This window comes from Sphaerodactylus townsendi, linkage group LG10 (assembly GCF_021028975.2).
Source record: "Sphaerodactylus townsendi isolate TG3544 linkage group LG10, MPM_Stown_v2.3, whole genome shotgun sequence".
NCBI classification, from domain to species: Eukaryota; Metazoa; Chordata; class Lepidosauria; order Squamata; family Sphaerodactylidae; genus Sphaerodactylus; species Sphaerodactylus townsendi.
The window spans coordinates 32,259,660-32,277,747 of NC_059434.1; the positions used below are offsets into that span (position 1 = coordinate 32,259,660).

Below are 18,088 nucleotides of genomic sequence, written 5' to 3' on the forward strand. Positions count from 1 at the left end.
CTCTGATTCACAACTAAATACATTAATATTAGCTTTCAAATTAGTCTTGTGACAAAGAGCACTATACCTCCTTAACACTAGCCTTGGCAACAAAAGTGTTGTCCAATATATCCATGGCAAACATATCCTGGGATAAGGAGGGGCAACATCCCGGTTTGGCCATGACATCTGCATGGCTTCTGGGACTAACTCGGTCCTGCCCAGCGAGATTTCCCTTATCCCGCGCCTTTCAAAAAACGATAAAATTGGTGGTTCTTTTAAAAAAACACTCCACTTCCATGCAAACATCCACTTCCATGCAAACACTGGGAGAGGGACCAGTTTATTTTTCCTGCCTTGCTGCCTGTAACCAATCAGAACATTGGAAAAACAGAACAGTACGTGCATGCGCGGCAACATCAGCAAGGAAAATGAAACTAGACCGGCGGTCATAATCACCTAGAGTTCTTCCTCCTGGCTGGAATGCATTGACGGGCTGCCATGCTGTCACGAGATCAGGACTGGAGTAGGCTGAATCCTGCTCTCAAATTTGGGTTCTTTTCATTTCAGACACTCCAAACTAAGGGTTCTCAAAGACTTTATTGTGAATAAAAAATAACAAAAGGTTTCTCTTACATTGATTTCTCAGCAGCGCACTGTTCCATGCCCAGTTTAGCTGTTCAAACTGAGGACCTATGGCCAAAAGATGCGCTCTCTTGCCTGGCCCATAGCAGAATTTCTTTTTTGTCTTCCCCCTCAGTTAACTTCCAGTTACTGACATGTGCTTCTAAACTAATCCTTTGTTCCAAACCCTTTGGCTTTTCAGTTTGGTTTCTTTGAGGATCAACTGTTTTAACAGGCTTCTGTGAATTCCTCTATTCCTGTTCCTGGAGCTATTCCATCACACATGCAGAGGGAGAAACATCCCAGTATGTATGATCCCGGTTTTCCCCTGGCATATATTGGCCTGGGGAAAACACCAAAGACAGAACTATACTTCCTTAAAGGATATACCTTGTTCACCTGTTTACAGCATTGATTTCAAGGACACTGCAAAAATAATGCCCAAAGGAGACTAGCGGCTAATACAGGGGTAGGGAACCTTTAACACTCAAAGAGCCATTTGGACCCGTTTTCCATGGGAAAAGAAAACACTTGGAGCCGCAAATAATTTTTGACATTTAAAATAAAGATAACACTGTATATATTGGGGGTTTTTACCTTTTACTCCACTCATTCTGAGAAGTGCATGGATGCACCCACCCTGCTGCCTGCAGGGCGGGCAAGGATGAAGCTGGCGGCTCGGCCTTGCCGGCTGCCGGGAAAGCGCCCGCCCCGCTCCAACGGGGTGGGCAAGAGGGGAAGCCCGCGGCGAGGCCCAGCCGGCTGCGGGCAATTGGTGCGCCCGCCCTGCTGCCTGCAGGGTGGGCAAGGATGAAGCCGGCGGCTCGGCTCGTGGAGCCACAGTGCAAGGGCAGAAGAGCCGCATGCGGCTCTTGAGCCGCAGGTTCCCTACCCCTGGGCTAATAAATCAAGCTGTTCTCAATGGAAACATCTGTAAATGGCAGAAAAAAAGGCTTGCTATCTCTAAAAGAATCTCAAAAAAGCATGTCACCAAAACTTTAGGTAATTTGGTTTAACCATAGTTATGCAGCATAATGCTAATTCAATCAAAATCTGTGTGCATGACAAATATCCTGAAAATAGTGAGCTGAAATACCGTATATACTCAAGTATAAACCAACTTTTTCGGTACATTTTTATGCTGAAAAAGCCCCCCTCGGCTTATACTCGAGTGAGGGTCCCACTTACCTGTTCTCTGGTGCCTCATCAGGGACAGCAGCTCCTTATCTAGGCTCTGCTACGTTGCTCTTAATTTACCTTTTTCCTTACCTTCCCTTATCTGAATTAACTCCTTCCCTTGCTCCCCCCACCATCCTCTCCTCCTCTTCACCTCCCTCCCCTCCCCTCCACCTCCTCCCCAGATTTACCCAGGGGGGGCCCCAGGACGTAAGCATCCTCAAATGGCTGCCAAATCCTTCTCACCGGACAATGAAGCATTTGTCCACTCACTGGCAGAACGCACATGGGCGGCTTCCAAGGGCACGGACTGGGATAAACCGGTCCCCACCCAGAAGAAGGCCGGCAGAACAGGCAAGCAAGCACCAATCGAGATGCATCCTCTGGAGCCACATTTTAAAAAGCCATGGCTGCAGCAACAGGAGGGAGGAGTGAAAAGCAAACTGGCGGACGCCGGCAGCCCCAGCAGGGACGCGTCTGGTGCAGCCCGTCAGGAACGCCGAGATGAGGAGGGAGAAACAAGAACCACATCAGCGAATGCCAAAGGCCCCAAAATTGGCTGCTGCATTTTCCACCCTAGGCTTATACTCAAGTCAATAAGTTTTCCCAGTTTTTTTGTGGTAAAATTAGGTGCCTTGGCTTATATTCGGGTCGGCTCATACTTGAGTATATGCGGTAGTTACCTTTGGATTTGAAATTTGTAATTACAGCTTATGAGACTGCAGACATCTACTAAATGAAAAAATGTTACTTTGTAATATAGCAAGAGATTAAGTGAAATTAACAAATTCTCTGGTAAATGTTTACAGCTCAGATTTTAAGACTGAGGCAGTTGCCATCCACTACACACAACTAATTCTGAAGTTATTACAGTTGGCATCCAGATAACAGAAATCGTAAGTCTGAAAACTGCTGTGCTTTATTTGGAAATCAAATTTTCACTAGCTGGAAACTATCCCTAATCCCCTTTGTCTCACGCTAAAAATGTGAAACTGGCTCGTTCTACTAAGCTAACTCAAACGAGGGCCTGGCTTTGATGAGTGCTCTTTAAACATGATTTTTGGGAACCCTTTATTCACAGGGCAGGTGGAAAGAGCAGCTGGTTGAATAGATCAAGTTTATGGAAACACAAAACCAGTACTTTCATCTGCCTTCTCCTCTTTAGGGCTGTCTTCTACCTCATATGCAACTATTTTTAGCATCAGGTTAGCACTTTGGATAGCATCCTGATTTCAGCAGGCATGTAAAGGAAACTAGATGAAGACAATGTACAATAAATAAACTAGATGAAGACAATGTACAGTATATAAAGGCTTCAGAGATTTTCATAAACATGTTTGTGTGTTTATCAGCCTTAAATTTGTCATTAAAATTAAGAATCCCTGTTGAGGTCTGGATCCTAAATACTTGTGACACAAATTTAATTGAAACTATGCCAATCATTCAACAGCTGTGCTGCCATCTCTTTTCAAACAATTACACAATACAGATATGTTTCCCTGGCATGGCAAACAGATATGTTAATGCAAATTTTGAGACCAACAAGACACCTAAACCAGGTGCATCGATATAGGCAACCAGAGGAGGTGAAGGGATCATGTGCCCATTTACTAGACAACAATCCTGTGGTTACACCATGTCGCTCCAGTAAAGGCATAACAGTAGGAGTTGCATAGCTGGCATTAATTACTGTACTAGAAGCTAAAATATTCTAGCAGACTTCACTTTTCCTCCTATTTCAGAAAAGGAAAATCAGCCTTCTCCCTTACATGAAGGAGGAGGAGGAGGAGGAGGAGGAGAGTTGGATCTATATCCCCCCTTTCTCTCCAATAGAAGACTCAAAGGGACTTACAAACTCCTTTCCCTTCCCCCTTCACAACAAACACCCTGTAAGGTAGGCAGGACTGAAAGAGCTGAGAAGAACTGTGATTAGCCCAAGGTCACCCAGCTGGCATGTGTTGGAGTGTACAGGCTAATCTGAATTCCCCAGATAAGCCTCCACATCTCAGGCATCAGAGTGAGGAATCAAACTCGGTTCCACCAGATGAGAGTACACCTGCTCTTAACCACTACGCCACTGCTGTTCCTTTCTGATTTCTGCTGCTCATTTCTGATAAGGCAGAAATGGTAGATGGTATGGATACTTTTTAAGGTCTGGTGCTTTCATGCATTATTGATCTATTGAGAATATCCCATGCAGACTATGGTACAGGGCAGAGATTTGTGTGAAAAGGGCTCCTGTGTTTTTTAAAAAGTAACACATCAGAAGGCATATTACTTTTGTGACCTCATATGCTTAGCATGAAAATATATTACTTCCTGGTATAAAATGGCCTCCTTCATATGGAAGTTCACAAATCATTCAAGACATACCCACGGATTGATTTTCTAATCTGGCTTGCTACATAGGTTTTTAAATGTTGTTCACTTAAAAACAAATTTTAAGAATTCTTAAATATGCTTGAGGTTTTTCCATAATCTCATGTAATTCTTATGTTTCTTTTAATATCCTTGTCTTGGTTATACTATTTTGAACATTTCATCAATACAGTTGCAGTGCTGTTTAACTGAGCATGATATCTGAGGTGGCAGTCTGAAAAATAACAACTAAACACTTGAGGCATCAAAACAGCCACGAGTAAAAATTCCAAGAAGAAAACTTTCAGCCTCTGAAGAAAGAATCTATTTTCATGGACAACAGCAAGAGAAGGAAATACTTCTTCACATGAGTGAATTTGCTGTCAGAGGATATAGTTGATGGCCACAAGTACAGACAGTTTTAAAAGGAGATTAGACAGATTCATAGCCCACCAGTGGCTACTAGCTGTGGTGACTAAAAGGAACTCCACAGTCAGAGGCATTAAACCTCTGAATACCAATGCAATATCAGGGATCTATGACCTGTTGTCGTCTCTCTACAGTTATTCAATGGCCATTGTGTGAGATAATGGACCAGTTGGCCATTGATGGGATCCAGCAAGGCTCCTCTTATGTTTTTAGGAGTGCTTTTTTGCATGGACTATTATCCAGTCAAGTGCATCAAGAAGGGATGAATCCAGGATCTTCTGCAAGCAAGGCACAGACACGATCTACCTTTTTCACATAATTTATTTAAAATTTGTACCACACACTTAAATTGTAAATACATAAAGGAAAGTACCATATATACTCGTGTATAAGTCAAGTTTTTCACCACATTTTTGTGATTAAAAAGCCCCCCTCAACTTATACAAGAGTGAGGTGCATTTTAAAAAATATTTTAGGGTTTTTACTTTGTTGGCTGCCAGGGGGCGCAGTTTTTAGGCCAGTGGCACCAAAATTTCAGGGTATCATCAGGTGACATTCCTGATGATACCAGCCAAGTTTCGTAAAGTTTGGTTTAGGGGGTCCATAACTTTGGACCCCCTAAACCAAACTTTACCAAACTTGGCTGGTATCATCAGGAATGTCACCTGATGATACCCTGAAATTTTGATGCCAAAAGGGGTGCCCCATCCCCATTGTTTCCAATGGGAGCTAATAGTAGATGGGACTACGTTTTGAGGGTCCATAACTTTGAACCCTTTGAACCAAACTTCACTAAACCTGGGTGGTATCATCAGGATAATCTCTTGCTGATACCAGCCAGGTTTGGTGATGTTTGGTTCAGGGGGTCCAAAGTTATGGATCCCCAAAGTGGGTGCTCCCATCTCCCATTGTTTCCAATGGAAGTTAATAGTAGATGGGGCACCCCTTTTGGGAGTCCATAATTTTGGATCCCCTAAACCAAACTTCACCAAACCTGGGTGGTATCATCAGGAGGGGCTCCTAAAGATACTCTGAAATGTTGGTACTGCTAACATAAACATTCCTCCCCTGACAGGTTGTGTGAATGTCCCTTGTAAAATGACACCTGTCATGTGCAATTTTAAATATATGTACACTAAAAATAATGAACTATTCTTTTTAAAAGCAGGGTAGTTTTGCGTCACAGTGAACAGGCATGTTCATTCCAGTTTTTATTGTAAGATCCATTGTTTAAAACTCTTCCTTACAAAAAAACTAAGGTTTTTGTACTTTTAAAGTTGTTCTTGTTGACCCTCTTTTCCACTTACGAGTTAGTTTATTGTTTTTCTTTGAAATAAACATTCAAAAACATTTAACTTACTGATGCATCAATTAATGTAATTTTATTGGTATCTATTTTTATTTTTGAAATTTACCAGTAGCTGCTGCATTTCCCACCCTCGACTTATACATGAGTCAATAAGTTTTCCCAGTTTTCTGTGGTAAAATTAGGTGCCTCGACTTATATGCGGGTCGACTTATACATGAGTATATACGGTATCATGCAACTGTATTAGCGCTAATGATTTCCTCTCGTGATGGTTCAGAACGGGCCAGGTAAAGTATGTACAAGAAAAATTATTACATTACCATAAGTAGAGCTACACAGTCTTAAATGTAATCATTTTGGGGGGAATGGGGGAGGCAGAATTTGCATCATTTATGACATTTATGTGGCAATATTGAATAAGTGCTGACAATTAGCTTGAAGATAGAGCAGAGGTCTTGTAAATAAATTATTCCCTCATGGCAAAAGACCGAAAATTCAATTATATTCTGTTTATTACATGCCTACTTCAGTAACTGTATTCATAACCAGGTCCTTGATAATGTACAAATTAATGGGAGCACAGGGGACTGTCTTAGTAACTTTTTCCTCCTGATAGTCTTCTTCAATATTAAATTTTTAAATATGTCCTTAGCTTTGTCTAAACTGTTCCACATGATATTCTCAGCAGAAAATGTGTTTAAATACCAGCATAATAACAATCATTAACTTTTTAAAAATCTGAAGTTGAGGAATTATTTTTTAAATGTAAGTTTATTTTTTACTTAAAAAAAACTCTGAGATGGCAGCAAAATGAAAAAAAATCATTTTAAGCAGGAAAAAAATTCCAAAATGTTAGTTAATTACAGCGCAATTCTAAGCTGTTACAGGATCCCAAACCCATTGATTTAATTGGACTTAGAAGAGTAATTCTGCTTAGAATTGCACTTACTGTTTTAAGATATCTTACTAAGGTTACAGAGAATGTTCTTGCTGACCTGCTGCAGAAAAAGGAAGCAGAACCAAACAAGTTTTCTCAGCAAAGCCAACTTTGTCATTCAGATTCTTGTTTCTCTGAATGACCTTGAAGGTAGAAGAACAATAAGAGAAGAGAAACAACAGTCCATAGTCCTACTCTGCTCTTTTTTATATCCTCAGGATTGGGCTTTGCTTGTGGGAAGAGAATCTATAAAATTCTGGAACTAAGTGAAGCACTAATGAATCAGAGCGATCCAGGAACGTAAAGATTGTGAGAGAAAGGGAGGAGACTATGGGGGACAGTTGGCCAGAAAGCAAAGACAAGCATCCAAATGGAAACTTCAGGCACACGTGGCAGGGTTGGTTTGTTGTTGTCCTTACTTGCATCCTCTTTCCACCACGGTGAAAGAGCCTTTGTCTGCATCCATATACCCCAGTGCAACCTATGATCATTAGCCATTGTCATTCTCTGATTAAACTGCTAGAGCTTTCTGAATTTGTATTTTAAGACTGTAGCATCCCGCATATTGGTATTCTACTATAGTCTCCCAGGACTCTTTTCCTCTCCCTCACTTTTTCTCATTTTTCTATGCAACATAAAGAAGCTCGGCAACATCCAAAATCTAGTTCACTGCTTGTAATTTTAGGTTGCTCCTAATCAAACAGTATTTCACAGAAGAACAATCCTATATTTTCTACTCAGGAATCGTATTTACAAAAGAGCTCTTGCGCCCACAACCCTTCTTCACTCTCCAGCTTTAAAAGAGAAACTGTTAAGGTTGTTACTAGTTCAAGAACTGTAAGACAATGAATTTTAGAAACTAGCTTTAGCTACTAAACCCTTTTCTGTTCTTAGGTCTGTTTGCATTAGATGATATGACAAAATGTAGGTAAACTGAAATTTGCTACGACGGGCATGAAACTGCCTGTAATCTCCTCTCAGTGCTTCTTTCCTCTCTCAACTTCTGGGTGTACAATGTAGACCACTGGGCTTGAGAAGTCTTAAAATAAACTCCAGTTGCCCAGAATGTACAAATGAAGGTGCCTGGGTGAATGGGAGAGCAATTCTAAGTTTTTTAGAACGCCTAGGCACAGGGGCAAACAGACTCCAGTATGTTCAGACATCTGCATTCAGAGGTGACAGGAAATCAGAATTTGTTTCAAGACTTCTTAAATCTGTAAGCCTTAAAGGTTGCAGTTATGTTCATGACAGAAAATCTAACCTTTATTAGACATTACTATGATATCAGAATGATGTCTGCATAATATGTTGTTCCCTATTAGGTTTATCAATGAAATCTTTAAAGTTCATACTCTTTCAGTAACTGTCTAAAAAAATGACAGGCAATACACACAAAGAAAGCTATGATCTTTATTACAGCAGAATTGTTTTATTACAGAAGATTAAGTGGAATAAAGAGGAGCATTCCAATTTACATAGCTAAGTCTGAAAGGTATCAGCTACATTTCTAGACTCAGCACAATCTTTTTAGTAAATAAAACCTTTGTGGAACATCATGTTGGTGCAATAATCAGCACTCCTGTGCTAGGTATATCCATTTCTCATTATAAGGCAATAAAACTTATAATGCAAAGGTATTAGCTGCTATAGGATTAATATGAATATACTAAATAGTGTTGAGCTAAATGCGGATTGCATATTGAGAAAAACCTTTGTACCTCAAATCTTGCAATCCTTTTCCAATAGTGATTAATGGGGAAAAGAAAAGGGAGAAGAAAATGTTCACAGACACCACCTTTCATGGAGCCAAACTCTCCACTGTCAACACCTTCCTCCTCAAAAAGAAGACTCGCTTCATCCTACCATTAGTACTTTCAGAGCAACAGTGGAAATGCTCCAAATTAAATCTGTTTACTGCTGCTCTTTGTTAATACTGTTTTCTCTGTTCTGGCAAAAAGTGACTCGGTCAAGTCGTTAACAAGATTTGGCTACATGTTTCCATAGCTGATAGGAAATACAAAGGTATCGATCTAAATACAAAATAGCATCAAGTCAGCAGTCCACTGGGGCTGCAAACCTCAGCATGAAAGGGACTAGTTTTAGGAAAAGGTTCATAGAACATTTAGGTCCAATCATACGCACCATTTTATACAGCACTTAGTTCACGGTTTAAATTAGGTATTATGAAATCATAAAACCTGTATTCTATCTCATACACACAGTAAAATGGCATTTGTGTTTTTTCATGGGACAGTAAATCCCGTGAATAAGCGATATTTCATTACTGTGTTCTTCTATCACTTGTAACCATTCTGTGATTTAAAAAAAGATTACCTGGGTATAATGATACTACACTGTTTTGGTACACAGCACTAAACAAAAATGGTTTCATTCCTGATGGGACCACACCAAACTAGCAATTTCAAAAAATTGTGTTTTAAAATATGATTATCAGATAAGTAATGGTGCTACAATATTCTAAAGGCAGTTGATTACAAATTGGTTCAAATATCCTTCCTTAACAGATGCAGATTGGGATTAGGTTTGTATATAAATTTCACACATATATTAGACTAGTAAAAATCTTTTTATGTTTTGGTTATTTAAAAACATTAAACTAAACTGTCTCTCTATGTACACATTGGAAATTTTAGCTTTCTTTTCTGAATTTATTTAAGGCTGTTCTTTCACACATTTTGTTCAATGTATGCATGAAATGCTTTGCTTTACATGATTGAGCCACTAAACTGAACATCAGCAGCAAGCAGCAGACTGATGCTGGACAAATACATATTCTCTATACTATTGACTTTTAGCATCATAACTCCTGTCTTGGAGTAATTTCAAAAAATATAGACAGCTAAATGCATCAGGGGGATTTTTACTAAGGTCTTGGAACACTCTGCTACACATGGACAACTATAATGGGAAAGAATGTAGATGTGACAGTGAGCAACATAAAGAATCCAGGTATAAGCTTTGATTTCTTCTCATGCTACTCAGTTCTTGTCATCAAGTAGGGTACAAAGATTCTGTTTTCAACTGCGTAGTTGGCACAAGCATCACACATTTCTGTCTCAGTCTAACCTTGCCACATGACCCAATTCTCTTGTGCTAATTCTCTCTTATATGGACTTCCAGTCATGATTCCTTTGTGACTTGCAGCTTGTTAAGAACATAACAAGCACAGTTGTTTAGGCAACTGTACTCACATTACACATATTACATTCTTTACATTCAGTGCCTGCAGGGTGGTGGATTAAACTCCAAGATGGCATTGTTCATAAGCAGGTTCCTAAACTGAGTTGGCTCTGGCTACGTTTGAGAACTGTTCCACGAGCCTAAAGGATATCCATCAGTTCTCAGATACCAAAGGCAAATGGGCTTTTGATGTGGTGAAGTTCTCAGTTTGAAGCTCATTTCAGAATTTCACAACTGCCCCTTCTTTCCATACCTTTCAAAAGCATCTGGACATTTCTATTCCTTTCTAAAAAAAAATTCAGTCTTGGTGCCAAAATATCGCTGTCCCAGAGACACTACAGTTGGCCTTAGACTTCTTTTTTTATTTCTACCATTAGCTCAGTATCCAGTTTCCATGTAGTGTATTGCAGGGAGAAGACGAAAAAACTGTCTTCCCAGCAAAACAGCCATGATACAGTGAGAGGCTGGGAATGTTGTCTGTGTATTATCATTTTTTTAGATGCAACACTGTAAAGTGCAAGTGGCTTAAAACAAAAGAAGCAATTAAAATGACTCTTTAAATTATGAGACAATGATGCACGAATGATGTTGCGCTGGTTGGTATGGGAATTTTTTTTGGCAATGTTTTTAAAAAGATTAGAAGAGGAAGAGTTTTGATTTATACCCCCACCCTTTCTCTCATGTATGGAAACTCAAAGGGACCTACAAACTGATTTTCTCTTTCTCTACCCACAAAAGACCCCTTGTGAAGTAGACGGTGCTGATAGAGTTCCAAAGAACTGTGACTAGCTCAAGGACACCAAGCAGAAATGCAGGCATGGGGAAACAATAAGTCCTCCATAAGGAGTTATCTATAAGCACATGGACAATTTTAACAGGAAGGAAGAAACTATGAAAATGAACAGCTATATAAATGAATAAGTACAGTTTAAACAAATTCTCAAAGTAGCAGAAGCATAAGACCGCTAGAAAAGCCTTGCTGGGTCTGACCAAAGCTCTGTCTAGTTCAGCATCTCAGTCACTGAGAAACAAGCAGAAAGATCACAAGTAGGCAGTGAAGGCAACAAGCTTCCTTCCCTGTTGCCTTCTCCCAACAGCTGATTTTGGAACAAAATATGGATTTATCTGGTCATCCTAGTAAAGATTCAGTACGGTACAGTAAACCTTTATTAGGCATAAAATATAATCTATACAAACAATAAAATCCTGTACATAAATACAAAAATAAAATCCAATATCCAAGTCATAATAAAACATTGTGTATACAGATCATCAGACATATGACACAATATTTAGAATCAGACAATTAAGATCCGCTTACATTTTGATAACAGCTCACGTTTGTCGCTATATTAAATCACATATGGACCCGTGTATTTGGAAACTTGCATGAATACCTGAGCTCAGGTTTTTGGTATTGTCTTTCGTTTGTTACTTGTGCTAAAAAGGTAGCAACCTTGAGAGTTGTTACAGGGGATAGAGAATTTAATAAATAAGTTACGACTCAGCCATTCTCAACCAGGGTTCCCTGGTACACTGGGGTGCTGTGAGCATGTCCCAGGGGTACCGCGGGAACACTACCGCCCCCCCTCATTTTTGTGGTGTCTCCCACCAGCGCCAGCAAGGACATGGAGCTGGCCCATGGGGCAGGGCCTGCCACAAGGTCAGCAGCCACCACCACCCCCAGTGCTACCCTTCACCCTGGGATGGGAAGGTGGAGGGTGGCAGCAGGGGTACCATGAGATATGAAGAGTGAGGTCAGGGGTACCCTGACCTCAAAAAGGTTAGGAAACACTAAATTACGTGTATGTTGAGGGAAATTTCAAACTCCTTAGCCTTTTTTTATAGGAAGTTCTCCAACTGTTTGACAATTTTAGAGACAATAGGATATTTTCAGGCTGTAAAAAATCTACCATACCAGAAACCGTATTCTAAATATAGTTTACTATGTAGATTTATACAAGGGTATCATTTTATTTTCTATCCCTTTCTGAATAACCCCTACTATGGATTTTGCCTTGTTCACCATTACTGCATTCTGTTAGTAGTTTTATTGGGCTGCTACAATTTCTATGGCTCTATGGGTGAAAGATATTCATCATTCGTGAGAGCAGGAAAAACAGCTAATATATTTTTATCCTGCACTTCATTGGAGTTTCTCGGGACAGTATAAATGGTTCTTCCTTCTGTTTCCTACAACAATGCTTAGAGGTAAATTAGATGAGATAACAGTGAGTCTCTAGGCTGAGTTGAGATCTGAATCCAGGTCACACTAGTTCTAATCTTTGACACACAATCAGAACACGCAGAAGCCTTTTACATACATGATTCTGGGATATCAATATGTGAAAAGAAGAGAGACCAGATCCACTGGTAGCACCCAAGCTCCACAATTCGATCCTAATCTTCAAATAGAGACCATTTACAAACAGGGATGTATAAACTACAGAGATGGGAGGGGGGGGGGGGCAGCCAGCGGGCACACAGTTAATATTCTGGGAACTGTAATCTGAAAAGGGTTCCCTTTATGCCAATAGGCAAGGGATACAGTTTCTCCAATAGTGAAATACTGCTTAATGAATGGTCAGAAAAATAAGATTTCCTTGCATGATGTAGTGTGAAGAAAGATAAAATTGTCATCGGGAGAAATCCTTAATGTATTATTTACATTCCCCTATTTCCCCATCTAAAAATATCCTTTCCGACTGGTTTCATTGTGGCATTGTAGCTCTGCTGAAATTTTTTACTAACTGCCCTGCCTGCTATTTAGTTAAAGGTGCTATAACACAAAATGCAAAATTATTTAAATTGGATGCATGTGAGTGCCATAGTACCACAAATATCTTTCCTGGTACTCAGCACTTTTTTTTTTTTTTAGAAATGAGCAGGGCCAGAACTAAGGTGAGCTGAGGCTTTGTCCAGCAAGACTTCTGATTAGCCACTGGACCTTTGGTTGGCTGTGCAGATCTTTTGATGGGTGCCACAGCACAAGAATCCTCATTGTACAGGTAAGCTGTGGCAGCCATTTCCTGTGCCAGTCATTTTGTGGTTGGCTTCACCTTGTAATTACCCTCACCACACTTTGTTAGAATTCCAAAGGTCCCTGGAGGCTCAAATCAGTTGGGGAGCCCTGACTTAAATCATATGAAAACACAATTACATTTTAAAATGAGCTAGACTGAGTGGGGGAGGGGGGATCAAGCCAGAATCCAGTCAGAATCAAGCCAAAATGAGGGGAGAAGGCCAGCAGTTGCCAAAAGTCATGAGTTTGCTACTCTTTCCTCCTGTTGTCATTAAGTTTACATTTTTCCCCTATTTCTCCCTCATCCATTTTGATGTGGGACAAGGTCTTCTCTGCCATTCACAGGAGAAGAACAGAGCTTGTCCAGGAATACATTTACTGAGGGAAATAGCCTTTCAAAAGAGAAAACAAAATGCATCAAATATCAGGCAATCACAACCTCAAAAGATATTGAGAGCTGCAAAATGTTCTTGCCATGCTAACTATCCGTCAAAGAAAGAACTACATTGGATCCTCACCATTCAATTTCATTCCACTTACAATTTCATTCCGCAGTCTGACTACATAATATGGTTCTAGTCTGTTTTTACTGCCACTGTGCCATTTTCATAAACAGTACAATTTGGTAGGAAATTCAGTTCTATTCTACTAGATGGCAACAGATCCCGGATCCCTGTATTCACACATTTTCCATTCATGCTGTTCTTAGGAACAGATCTCCTGGCAATGACAAGGCACTGTATACATTAGAATTTTGTACAAATAGATCAAGTGTTCCAACAAGATAACTAGACTATTCAAATTTTGTGCCAAAACTATAATCCAACAACATAACCTGTGTTCAAATAAATACATTTCCTCTGCATCTAGATGCCTATTCTGTATTTCCCTATTTGGAAATATTCCCAGAACTTCTGAGCTCCTCAATCAAGCAAGATACTGTGTTCTCAAAGTGCCCCTTCTCATCCTTCCATGCATGAAAATAATCTTTTGGTTTTGACTCAAATATATTACCCTATAACTGGACACAGGATCTTTCCCAAAAATGACTTCAACCAACTATACTTGAGCTGTGGAAAGGTCCACATTTACAGCAATGTGCTATCAGGCTTCTCCTTTGCTTCTGAATTACTTTTTCTATTATTTGTTGCTTCTTTCCCCACCCGGTGAACCAGATGTTTGTGAGATCTGAACAGATGGGTATAGCCCCTGCTCTCTCTTCTGTATGTCTTTTATTTATTTATTTATTTTGCATTCTCTTCTTGAGTTGTGTACTTGTACAGTATATGTGGTTCCTTGGAATATTTGACAACTTTGATGGGCTTTCTAGTGTAGGATATTATTTCATTTTAATCTTGTTTCAGATTACATTTGCTAACTTTCCATCCAGCCCAGTTGCTTATATTGTAACCCTTTCTGTTTTCATTCCGTCTGGATTCTCAGGATACCTTTCAAGTGTATAGCGACACCATGCGACTTTGCCAAACATCTTGTATAGATACAGTTGCTGGGCGATGACTGGCAACTGGCAGGGGGACTATGGGAAGCAGCATCTCAAGAGAAAAATTAAAAAGACAAATGAGGTTTACAGAGAATTCTGATCATAGAACTTCTGGCAATTCCTGGAGTTATTTTTGTCAATACAAGGTAGTGACCCATAAACTCTCGCTTAAATTATTTTCAAAAAGAGAAAGCTGCCAAAGGTTTGATATGAATACAAAGGCTCGAGACAAGTGGTGGGATTAAAATAATTTAACAACCAGTTCTGAAAGGACTCAGTGGTGGGATTACAACCAGTTCTCTGAACTAGATAAAAAAAAATTAGCTACCGGTTCTACCGAATAGTAACGAATAGGCTGAATCCCACCACTGCGAGTCGAGACTGTTCAGGTAATGGAACTTAATGAACAGATTCTGAATTTACTAGGCTCTAACCAAAATATTGCATTGGTTATTACTAACTATGAGTACACTCCTGTTTATTCCACTAGTAAGGTTTCCGCTGCTAAAAAAGAAAGTGTTTTTGTCTAGTGTCCATTCTTCACTGTAATTTCCATTCTGTATAACATTATTTTATGTCCATGGGTGTTTCTCAAAGTCCATTCCTGATGGAATCATTGATCAGATGCAAACAGAAGTTCTTTTTTCTCAAATAATATTACACAATCCCATTAATGACAATATTTTAGAATAAACAGTTTGAACCACATAGCAGTAGTCTTCATAAATGCAACCACATTGGATTTGAGTATCTTTGGTTGTGGAGTGAGGGAAAACTGCACTTGGGGTGTGCGCTCACCCTGCGCCCCTGCCGCAGCACCGTCTGCCATGCCATGCCCCGGGACATCACACCCCCTCTGTGGTCTGGCCACATTCCCTCCACTGCTCCACCCAGCACGTCGTGCCCCACCTGACCCCATTGGCACTACGCCACTGTTCCTGATATAACAATATACTCAATAATCATGTTGTGGCTTTTTCTTATTTTTACTTAGCCTTCCAACTCTGTTCACATTGGGTGCTTTTCATGAGATCTTACAACTTCAATTCAATTTTAGATATCATTGTAAGTAGATTCTTTGTATGCTTCCATTGTTTTAAATCTTCAGTTCTATTTAAACAGGTTCAGAGAGTAGTAGAATGTAATCTCATCCACACGATAGACACCTTACTAGAATCAACAGAAGTACAGTGTCTGCCAGAATAAATTACAGTCATATTTTTAAAAGGAAAACAATTATCAGGGCTTCTTTTGCATGTATTTTTCACTAACATTCATATATATCTCCCACAGTGGGATGAAATAATGCAACTGAAAAAAGTTAATCACAGTAAAAAGTCACTCCATTACAATTAAAGCCTATTCTATTAGCTATTTCATAACAGCGATATATCTGATAAGGTAAAGAACAAAGACCTTAGAAAATAACAAATGTGAAAATGAAATATATTTATTGAGCTCTGTGTTAGTTACAAACACCTGGATAACAAATCCACACATATGTGATAATGTTTTCTAAATACTATTAAGTGAATAGGTTTCCATAAGGAATATTACAAATATTATACTAGTAATGGAGGACAAAGATTGAGGAGTGGTTCTTCCACCTATACATTCTTCTCTCACTCAATAAAGAATGCCGGTAATAAAATACCCTAATTAGTAATATTTGCTGTAATTATTCATGAACTATTCCAATAATCATGTAGTATTTTAATTCTATGCTGGAGAGCCATTTACAACAAAATTTATCCAAAATGAAAAGTTTAGCACTTGGATAAGCCTTCAGTAGGATACTGTCTATTACCACTATTTCAGCCCTATATGACCAGATTGGCGAACCTTTGGCACTCCAGATGTTATGGACTACAATTCCCATAAGCCCCTGTCAGCATGGCAAATTGGCCGTGCAGGCAGGGGCTGATGGGAATTGTAGTCCATAACATCTGGAGTGCCAAAGGTTCGCCACCACGGGACTAGAAGGTATTCTTTCACTGCTACCTCTATAACCATCACCAACTGAAAACTGTATATGTCATCTTCTCTACAAGGTGTCCTTCACAAAGATGTCTTCACAGTGACTTCAATCATCTTGAGTTCATGGAAGGGTCAGTTTGCTATTTATTTCTAGTTATATTGAAGTAACCAACTGAAAATATGAGAGACTTCTCATTTACATAACCATAATCCAAAAGAAGAATGTAGTTCAGGAAGACATATGTATGGAGATATACCATACTCAATAGAGAGTCCAGATGGGGGGATGTGACTGATCTGTTAAGAGGACTTTAACCTGGTTTCCATACTATTGCTAACCCTTGAATCAGTCACCAGGTTCAATTTCAAGGATGTAGTCTCCTCTATGCTAAAAATATAAAGTTCCCAACCTATTTCTGTGCTTCTGGATATGTTTAATTCCTTATTGGTGAGCCACTGATGTTGGTTTGTGATCCCTGAAAACAACAGAGAGAGAACATGGAGAGAACAGTGATACAAGCAGAACAAGATGTTTTTAACATTAGTCAATTATTGCTTCAGTTGTTACTAGCATATGAAACATCACAAGGTCATCGATATTTCCAAACAATCATAGCATAGTGACAGTATTCAAGGACTTTAAGAAGAAGAAAAAGAGTTTGGACCCCGCCTTTCTCTCCTGTAAGGAGACTCAAGGTGGCTTAAAAGCCCATTTCCCTTCCTCTCCCCCAACAGACACCTTGTGAGGTAGGTGGGGCTGAGAGAGTTCTGAAGAGCTGTGACTAGCCCAAGGTCACCCAGCAGTAATGTAGGAGTGGGGAGACAAATCTGGTTCACCAGATAAGAGTCTGCAGTTCATGTGGAGGAGTGGGAAATCAAACTCTGTCTCCAGATTAGAGTCCACTGGTCTTAAACACTGTACCACACTGGCTCTCTGGGACTGACTTGTTTCTCAGCCATGATATTTTGCTTAGTCAGCTTCTTCTTTATTTTGCTACAATAAATAATTTTTTAGAATGTTGCAAATCATGATTCACCCAATTTACCTATAAAACAAATACCCAACTTCTATGTATGTTTACTCAGAAGCAGGTCTAACAAGATCTAATAGACTTATTCCCAAGTAAGAATAAAAGGAATTGCAGCTTAATGCTGTACATGCACATTTCCTGTGAGTTTCACTTTACAAAATTAAACTTTCTTTTCAAACAACAATGCATGGGACTGGGGTTTTCGGGTTCTCTGCCTATCAGACCAGAGAGATCCTTCATTGAAATGAATAAAGCATGCCCCCCCCCCCACCCTCACCTATTTTCCCTGTCATAAACAAGTGAATGATGGATGTGCAAACTCCAAAGTTCACTCCTAGTCTTTTCAGGCAAAATCCATGGGGGAGAAAAGAATACTGGCTAAATAGGCTACATGAAAGGACAAAACTAAAGGTACTAAAGTAGCATAAAGATAGGATCAGGCCAGCAAGTCCTGAAAAATTCAACCACTTCATTCTATTCAACCGCTTTATTCTACAAGTGACTGATATTAGAATCTAGAAATCCTCAAAAGGCTCCTTTTATT

General features: G+C 39.6%; 1 protein-coding gene across 1 annotated transcript in view; it reads right to left on the reverse strand.

The window, feature by feature from the left end:
* LOC125439615 (teneurin-3-like) overlaps positions 1–18,088 on the reverse strand; it is a 294,691-nt gene that overhangs the window by 134,079 nt on the left and 142,524 nt on the right. The gene's annotated exons all lie outside the window — the stretch shown is intronic.